This window comes from Musca autumnalis, unplaced genomic scaffold (genome assembly GCF_047663935.1).
Source record: "Musca autumnalis isolate F117 unplaced genomic scaffold, ASM4766393v1 scaffold_2, whole genome shotgun sequence".
NCBI classification, from domain to species: Eukaryota; Metazoa; Arthropoda; class Insecta; order Diptera; family Muscidae; genus Musca; species Musca autumnalis.
Window position 1 is genome coordinate 109495070 of NW_027411755.1, and position 10147 is coordinate 109505216.

General features: G+C 39.7%; 1 long non-coding RNA gene across 2 annotated transcripts; it reads right to left on the reverse strand.

The window, feature by feature from the left end:
• Positions 1-1605: 1605 nt before the first annotated feature.
• LOC141394469 (uncharacterized) lies at positions 1606-6200 on the reverse strand. 2 transcript variants are annotated; one of them, XR_012410431.1, is made up of 3 exons: positions 1935-6200; positions 1781-1874; positions 1606-1713 (listed from the first exon to the last, which is right to left on the reverse strand). It is a non-coding gene; the product is annotated as an uncharacterized lncRNA (long non-coding RNA). The 2 variants fall into 2 exon arrangements; XR_012410432.1 differs by lacking the exon at positions 1935-6200 and having other exon boundaries at positions 1781-1917.
• Positions 6201-10147: the final 3947 nt, after the last annotated feature.

A 10147-nucleotide genomic window follows, 5' to 3' on the forward strand; every position in this document is an offset into this window, starting at 1 on the left:
ACGACACTCCTCATCATACCATGGATTCCTTGGTGGAGGTCTCTGGTATCCAAGTATGGATTTTGCGGCTGTTTGCATGGAGTGGGCAATGCTTTGCCATTGCGCTGATATGTTATCGGGATGAGGAGGGCTTTGATTAAGCAATTGGGCTAGTTGAGTGGAATATGCTGTGGCTATCTGTTGTGATTGCAGCTTACCGATGTCTAACTTTCGTGTTGTGTCTGTTCGTACTTTGTTTGCTACGTTTAAGCGGGTGCGTACCTTTGCTGCAACAAGGTAGTGGTCCGAATCAATGTTTGCGCCTCGGAACGATCGTACATCCAACACGCTCGATGAATGTCTTCCATCTATCACAACATGATCAATTTGGTTTCTTGTTTTCTGATCTGGAGACAGCCAGGTGCCCTTATGAATATCGAGATGATTAAATCTGGTACTGCTAACTACCATGTTTTTTGCAGCTGCAAAGTCTATCAGTCTCATACCATTGTCAGATGTTTCACTGTGGAGACTGAATTTCCCGACTGTTGGGCCAAAGATATTCTCCTTTCCAATTTTGGCATTAAAATCGCCTAGAATGATTTTAATGTCATGGGCAGGGCAACGGTCATATGTTTCATCTAAGCGCTCGTAAAATATATCTTTGGTCTGTTCGTCCTTTTCTTCAGTGGGAGCATGAGCGCAAATAAAGCTGATGTTGAAGAATTTAGCTTTTATTCGAATAGCAGCAAGTCTTTCATTCACTGGAGTGAAGCTGGATACAAGATGTTTTAGTCTCCGACTAACTACGAATCCACAACCAAACTCATGCTTTACGTCATGGCAGCTATAATACAGTGCGTCACCTTTAGGTGTTGTTGTGACGCCTTTCCCAATCCATCGTATTTCCTGTATGGCAGTAATATCGGTCTTGTACTTTTCAAGTACGTCTGCCAATGCGAAGACTGCACCTTCTCTATAAAGAGTGCGAACATTCCAGGTGCAGATTCACACTACACTGAAAGAAAAAGCTTCATAATATAAACGAAATCTTACGTTCCATCAATGAAATTTGTCATTGATTTTGAGCCAACGTAGAGCTTCATTGAATAAACGAAAAAAGTTTCATTGAAGTAAAATTAACGAATTTGTTCATTATTGCAATGAAACTTCTTCATTGATGCAATGAAATATCTTCATTAATGCAATGAAACTTCTTCATTGATGCAATGAAATATCTTCATTACTGAAATGAAACTTTTTCATTGATGCAATGAAACCTCTTCATTAGTGCAATGAAACTTCTTCATTGATGCAATGAAACCTCTTCATTAGTACAATGAAACCTCATCATTAATGCAATGAAACTTCTTCATTATTGCAATGAAATACTTTCATTAATATAATGAAATGCTTTCATTAATACAATGAAATACTTTCATTAATGCAATGAAATATTTTCATTAGTGAAATGAAATACTTTCATTAATGTAAAGAAGTACTTTCTTTAATGCACGTTGGCTCAAAATCAATGATACATTTCATTGATGTAACGTAAGATTTCATTTATTTTATGAAGTCATTTCATACTCACGTAATGCATAAAAATTAAGTCAACGCTAAATATGTTTAATTCAGTTTATTGCAATTACTTTTGACCATGGATACAATACGTAATTTTTGATTCCTTAGGTATTAACTAAATACATTAATGATACCATTGGTCGTTATCATCTGTAAGTAAAATTGAAAGAATAAACAATTTGTTACTAAATAACTGGTTTTCTACACAATAACTTACCTTCATATTTTGCCGCTCAGTCATCCCCTGTGTACTTCCATGATGTTGGGATACAGCATACAAAGTTCACATAATACAACTGTACATATAAAAACTACATGAAAGAGTTTTAGTTTAATATTTGTATTTTCTTTTCACATTAAACACTTCATACCTACTTTCAACGAAGTTTATGATACCATTAAGTAAAATTGAAAATCATAAAAACTGTTAGTAATTTATTGTCTTTATTTTTCGCTGGACACCAAACTCTTGGCATTTTCTCCGTCATTCCATTCTTTTTTAGATTTTCTATTGCTTGCATCTATTACAAAGAGAAAAACCAAATAAATGTAAATTCACTTATATAAACAAATGAATACATAAAACTTAACAGAAATAGTTTGTCCAATATTCACATACTTACTTTTCTAAGTTAAAAACACGAATCGTAAAATTTTTATTCATCCGCACATGGCGGCGTTATAATGTCAACTAAAACAATGTTGTTGACAATTTGCTGATCAACTTTTTGGCAGACAGGGTTGTTTTGCCTAGTCTTGTTTTCTGCTGGTTAAACGCACACACGCACATTCACACCGCACAGCTGGAATTTACTTCATAACAATAATGAAATACATAACAAGGACCCTGTGGGGACGAAAATTCCAATTGTCGCAATTTAAATAGTCCTAAACTAGAGGTAAGTGGTACTAGTTCACAATTGACCCATAAGTAATGCGAAGGAAACCAATTGACACCTATATATCCCCAAGTAAACGACGAAGCGTCAGTTGTGTGACTATTTCCCACCACTTTTTTTTATAAATAAACTGGTATATGACTGTAAACCTGGAACTAGTACAATACCACCTACAGGTAATGCATAGAGTGTCAATTGGTTACCTCCTATGACATCCCCATGTTAAAGTTTACAGTTGATTGCACTGTGAGGGGTCAGAAGTGGAACTAGTTACTGTAACGCTGAGAATCGACGAGTTTCCGATGCCGAACTAGCCCATCGCCCAAGCGGGGAACGACAGAGAATAACATACCGAGAGAATAAGCCTTGAACCCCAAGTAGAAAAAATGAGACAAACATTTTAATGAGAATGAATATGTATGTATGTATATCACTGTTGGGTAGAAATGCTCGGCCTCATACACAAAAGTGTAAAAAATACATGAGTCTCTCGCAATTTGCCTTCCATTGATGTATATCAAAGCCAATCGCTAGTAAAGCAAGTAAAGAATTTGTGTACAGTTACGCTTTTAGAGACGCTTCTGCTAATATTCGTACATACATATGTATGTTTGATGTATGTGATTCTATACACACATATGTATGTACTTGGCAGATTTATAAATGTGTACTGTTTATGATTGTGGAAAATTTAAAACATTTGTTTAATAAAGAAAAATAATTAGAAGAAAAATGATAATATAAGGATCATAATATAGATAAGATTTCAGACCCTTTTTTCATTCCGCAAAATAGTGTTGGGAACTTCAGAAATGTTTCAATTATTTAATGAAACTCTTGCATTTATTTAATGAAAATGTTTCATTTATTCAATGAAACTGTTTCATTTATTTAATGAAACTATTTCATTTATTTAATGAAACTATATCATTAATTTTTGGAGCCAACTAAAAACATCAAATATATCCAATTTTCCACCATTTTCTTAAAAGATGTTTGAATACTATTTTTTTAAGCACATACTATTTAGCACAATTTCAATATTCACATATTTTTTAAAATTTAAAGAAATTAGAAGTTTCATTGCATCAATGAAATACGTTTCATTTATTCAATGAAACCAAAAATCATTAAATTTTAGTTAACGTAAGGTTTCATAGCATTAACTAAACATTTCATTGTATTAATGTAACATTTCATAGCATCAATGAAAAATAATCAATGAAACCCGTTCATTGATACAACGAAGCATTTTTCTTTCAGTGTAGAGAGTTTCATTGAAACAATTCCATGAAAAGAAGGGTTCCTAGGTCGAGTTTCACAGTAGAGTGATATTGTTAAGTTGCTGTAGTGGGGAACTCGATCTTTAAATACCTAAAAGTTTCAATGAAACCACTCTAGTGTACCTTCGACTTACCTGCGAAACCCATTTTTTGTAAAAGAGTTTTGCGGTGCCAACGATATCTCGAAATGAATAGGCCGATCTTCATACAGTTTGGTGCGAGACAGAATTTTAAAAAAATTATTTTGCAAAAATTGTGACCTGTAAAAGTCAACATTTCGATTTTAACGAAAAAAAAAATTAAAAAAAAACTGTCTCGCTTAAAGACAAGGTTTTTATCTATTTAATAAGCTCCCAAAATATACGAAGATCGGTCTATTTGTTTTCGAGCTATCGTTGGCACCGACTTCAAAAAGGGCATTTCAAGAAAAACGCGTTTTAAGTTTGTATCTCAATTTATATGAATAAAACATATATTTTTGGTAAATTTACAAGGACATCTGGAAATGAATGACTGACCGTCCACATTTTTATTCATAGGTAACAAGTGTACTAATTTCAGGGAATTCCCAACAGGTAGCCATTGTAAGGTATATTAAATTGTGAAAAAAGTGGTATAATAAACCAATAAAGTACGCCCTAAACACACTTTTAAAAGTCTTATCTCAGCCAATTTTGCTCCGATCGACTTAAATTTTAAATTTTTGGCGTCATAATCTATATTACCTGTACGTCAAAATAAGACCATAAAATTTTTTCGATTTTTTGAATCTACCCTACTACCCTTTAAGAATGCGTAAAAACTTCCCACGTGTAAGCTCTTTTCATTTAAAGTTGGTTCAAGAGCACCGTGTTTCTTTAGGGATCGAATAAAATATTTTGTTATACTTCTTTGCTTATGTTTGTCCTTAAAGGGTTGTTATACTTTTTTATTTCTTTATTATTTATAAATAAAAACCATTTTTATGTCATAAACAAACATAAAATATCTTAGACATCTTGGATTAATAATATTAAAAAATATCGAGGCAAAATATGGAATAGTTTTGCAGTATTTTTTCACAACACTCTGACAACGCACAACAGATACCTGTGGTATCACCACCAGTAACTGTTTGTAACGGTTTGGGCGAAGCAGATGGAAGCAGATGTGTTACTCTCTTTCTCTCTTTAACAATTCACACCATAACTGTTTGAAAGAGTAACAATAACAACCAGTAACATAAACTTCACAACACTCATCAATACTCCCTGGTTTCTGAAAAACATCAAAACTGTTGCATTCAGTTGTAACTGTGCACGACTTTACTTCATATAGCCCCCATAGAAAGGTACCTCCCGATTTTCCGTATTTTGTATGTTGTGGCCACAATAATCCATCGAAATGGCTGAAGTTTGGTATTTAGTCTTCTTTGGGGGTATAAATCTTTCCTTCAGAAATTTGACGGTACAGGTCCATGACTTAATATAGCCCCCATAGAACGGTACCTCCCGATTTTCGGTATTTTAAAGGTTTTATCATCATTATCACACCGAAATGGCCAAAATTTGGTATTTAGTCTTCTTTGGGGGTATAGAACTTTCCATATGAAATTTGTCGTTATAGGTCCACGTCTTCATATAGCCCCCATAGAAAAGTACCGCCCTATTGTCGGTATTTTGTAAGTTGTGGCCACAATAATCCATCGAAATGGCTGAAGTTTGGTATTTAGTCTTCTTTAGGGGTATAGGTTAGGGGATGTGCAGTCACTAATTGTGACTGCGTCACTCGGAGACCTTCCGGTCCATTGTGATCATCCATTAGAAAAGAGCTACAGGAGAAAAGGAGGTGAAAAAAGGGGGGATAGGGGAAAAAATAAAAAGAGAAAGTTGTTAGCGCAGTGAAAAAACGAGTAGATTACAAGAAAGTTTAAGAGTGGACTGAAAGTTTTAGAGTAGGAGAAAAATTTATTTTTAATGGTAGGCAGAATAGTTGAATTTATTTACGCGTTCAGGTTGCGCTGTCCCAGCCACTTCAGATTTTTGATGATGTTGTAGATCACAGCAGGCTCCACAGTTGAGTAGAAAGTTAGACACGGTGGGAAGTGAGCATCTACTAAACTATGCCGTCTACCAGCCATTGCTGGGCAACGACACAAGATGTGCTCGATCGTCTCTAACTCCTCCTCGTCCTCACAGAGTCTGCAGTAGTCAGTAACATCCTCATCGCATTTGTTGGTATGGGCCCTGATGTAGCAGTGTCCAGTAATGACTCCCGTCGTTACTCTAACTTCAGCTTTACTCATTTTCAGCAGAGAGTTCGTTCTTTTGACTGACAGAGTCGGCCATATGGATCTTGCCACAATGCACCTAGGTTCATTATGCCACAATTCACTGGCTCTTTCGTCAGAGAACGTTTTAAAATTTTGAAAGAAATGACAAATGGGTGGTTTGATAGAGTCAGCGTTAGCTAGGTCTGTGGACTGCGATCCTCGCCTAGCTAATTCGTCTGCTCTTTCATTACCCAGATAGTCGCGGTGTCCTGGTACCCAGCATAGCCTGAAGCCGTTAGTTAGCGCTCCCAAGGCTGATCTACACTTAAGGACGACATCGGATTTGATGTTGCAGGATTTGATGGCTTTAAGAGCCGCTTGACTATCCACAAAGATAGTCACCGGTTCAAAGATTTCTGCATCCAAACTTTTTATCAATTCCGCTGCCTTCTAAATCGCGAAGATTTCAGCCTGGAAGACACTACAGTTGCTGCCTAGCCTGTAGGTGTACTCAAGAGATAGCCTTTCACAGTAGACGTCAGCCCCGGTACTAGAAAGCCAGACCGTCGAGAGGGGGGTTACTGCGGTTCCAGTCGTCTCTACTTGGTATAACGACGTCTATATCGTCAAATCTCAGGACTGGTGATATATAGTCGCTCAGTTTTCCGCGTTGGTTCACATTTATGCCTGATTCATTCAGGATACAACCATGCCCATAGGCACAACTGCGCCAGAGATCCTGTTCATGCAGCCGTAGGGCACTGCGAGTTGCCTGACACTTAATGCTGAGACTCAACGGTTTTAAGTTCAGCATTGCATTCAGAGCAGCCTGTGGTGTGCTCCTTGTGGCTCCAGTTATGAGGATCGAGGCTGCTCTTTGTACCTTATCGAGCCTACCCGATGTCGATTTTTGGCGCAGTGAGTGCCACCACACAAGAGAACCATAGGATAAAATGGGTCTAACCACGGTGTTATACAACCAGTGTATAATCGATGGGCTTAGGCCCAACTTTTCCCAATGGAATTCTTGCATGAATAAAGTGCAATCAATCCTTTCTTCGCCCTTTCCTCAGCATTCCTGTTCCATCGCAATTGACAGTCCAGGATAGTGCCGAGGTACTTTGCCTCAGGCGAGAGCTGAAGCTGCACTCCATCCAATGTTGGTGGTACAAATACGCCGAGCTTACGCTTTCTCGTGAACATTACCAGTTCTGTCTTGGTTGGGTTTACTCCAAGGCCATTGGCCTTAGCCCAGCGCGACAGCGTCGATAATGCTCCTTGCATAAGCTCCGAAATGGTTGACGGAAACTTACCGGAAATCAGTAGTACAACGTCGTCCGCATAGGCTACAACTTTTATACCTTGATTGTCCAGGTCCGTCAAAATATTGTTTATAACAAGTAGCCACAGTAGCGGTGAGAGCACCCCTCCTTAGGGGTGCCTCTAGTTACTGTTTTCCTAATTTTTATCTCCCCAATGCTGGAGTTTATAATTCTGCTTTCTAGCATATTATTTATCAAGCAAGTTAGGGGTTCAGGTGTGTTAACTTTCTTAAGTGAGAGTTTTATGGACTCAAGTTCTACGTTATTAAAGGCTCCTTCTATGTCCAGAAAGGCAGCCAAGGTAAAGTTTGAGTTTTCCATATTCCTCTCAATGAAGCCAACCACCTCATGCAAGGCAGACTCCACAGATTTGCCTTTAATATAGGCGTGTTGTGAGCTGCTTATAGAGGCGGTGTCTACATGACTCCTTATCTCCAAATCGATCAGTCTCTCGAGAGTCTTAAGGAGAAACGATGATAAACTAATGGGTCTGTAGTCCTTTGGTGCAGAGTGACTAGGTTTCCCCGCTTTGGGAATGTAAGTAACCTTTACCTCTTTCCACAGACCCGGTACAAATGAGAGTGTCAAACACGCCCTATAGATCTCCTCCAGGATTTGATATAAAAGTGGCGCTGCAAATTGAAGCATCGCCGGCGTTATACCATCCGGTCCAGGTGACTTATATGGCTTGAAAGTGTTGACAGCCCATTTAATCTTATTTCTGTTAACCACCTTATCAATGAGATCCAAATCCCTAGGCTCTTGAATTTGGAGGTCGTCACATTCATTATTGACGGTGTCCGCATCCTTACAGCCTGGGAAGTGGGTCTCTGCCAGGAGGTTAAGAGTCTCGGTAGCAGAGTCAGTCCACGCACCATCTTGTTTCTTGATACTTCCTATGGATTTAGGGTCCTTGGAAAGTATCCTACGAAACCTAGCTGCATCGTTGACTCCTTCTACTGACTCACAGAAATTCACCCAAGATTTTTTCTTAGCTCGCTTGATCTCACTCTTGTATTTATTGAAACTCACCTTGTAGGAGTCCCAATCAATGTCGAGTTTAGTCTCATGAGCCCTGTTATACAGTCGCCTGGTAGTTTTTCTAAGCTCGCCAAGTTCCTTGTTCCACCACACTGGCTGAGATTTCTTCCCAGGATAGGTTAGTGGACAGGATTCCATATGGCAACGGAGAAGAACGTCTGTAAGATTTTTAACGGTCCCGTTAAGATCCTCAACTGTTTCCACATTAATGTTAAGAGCCAGTTGAGAACTCGTTAGTTCCGTGTACTTATCCCAGTTTGTTCTTCGCGGGTTCCTATAAGGCATTTGGCGACCCCGATGATGCGAGAAGGAACATTCTTTAGATACCCTCCAATTACAAAGGACGGAGTCATCTAGATTAGAGAGGGTTAGGTCGATGACCTCCTCCCTATCCCTAATTTTAAAAGTTGGATCATTACCCCTGTTACATATTCGTGAATTATATGTTAAAATAAAGTCGAATATAGACTCACCCCTTTTGTTGGTGTCCTTGCTGCCCCATTGGAAATGGTGAGCGTTTGCGTCGCATCCCAGGATCACGTTACAGGTACCCATCATGTCATCGAGCAACCGTCGGACATCCAAGTTTGGTGGGTCTGGGGCCTCAAAAGGCATGTATACGGATGACAGCATTGTGGCCATCCCCGTACCATGCTCCAGCCTAACCGTGCACATGTCACCGTTGCTGTAATTAGATAAAAAGATTAGATTTAAGCTCGTTTTACCTACTATACAAGTCCTCACCTTGTCCCCTTGGAAGCGGCGAAGATGTCGAAATTGGCATTGCTTAGTCCAAAAACCTTATTTTTATAGATATAAGGCTCCTGGACTAAGACAATGTCTACTTCAGAGGTCGTGAGGGACAAGAGTAGTTCAGCGGCGGCGGCTTTGCAATGATGCAGATTGATCTGCAAAATGCGCAGCCTTTGCCGCTTCCCTACCCTTACTGAGTTTCGTGGGTTGGACTCAGTCGAAACCGAACCCATCCTGAACCGAAATTCAGTTATCCCTCACGTTCTCTAAGATATAACTCCCCAGAGGGTCTACCGCCACTCTTGCAACTAAACCACCATCCTCGTTACAGGGTGCTAGACTTATTACAGTCCAGCCCGATGTAGTGAGGTTGGGATTTTGCAACCTGAGCATCTTCAGCAGGAGCTCCTTATCCACAGTAGGTGGGGGAATCCACGCTGAAAGGACCTTCCTGGATGGAATATCAGTTAGGGGGACCGCCGCGAGATCAGCTCCTTCCCACAGAGCGCCAAAGCCCTCAACTGTCCGAACAAGAAAGTCTCGTGACTTCTTGTTCAGACAATTAATAACTTTGACACCCGTCCGCAAGAAGGCGCTGCGAAATTGCCGGTCCTCCTGATCTTCCGGTCCAGAAACTATTGCAGAACGAAGACCAATTTCAAAAAGCAACCAGTGACTGTCGCTGCTTCTACCATTCGGATCAGCTCTGTCGATGATTGCCAAATGAAGGTCTTTATCATCTGCCACTGCAACTGGTCTACTGTATGGCTTCTTTCGTCCTTGACCGCGCGCCTTGGGGTTAACTTTTCCAGAGGAGGTGGATGCCTTCTCTGTACTCGGTTGCTTCCCCTTGGTAGTACGCTCAACAGCCGCCGCATACGAGGTTGATGGTTCAACCAGCTGAGAAGTCATCGTCTTCTTTGGTGAGGGTTGTGGACCCTCGGAGGAACGAACGCGCTTCACAGATTTATTCTGCGGGGCATTGTTCGATTCTCCAGAAGACGATGTTTCCTTAGCTGGTCCAACCATCTTCCT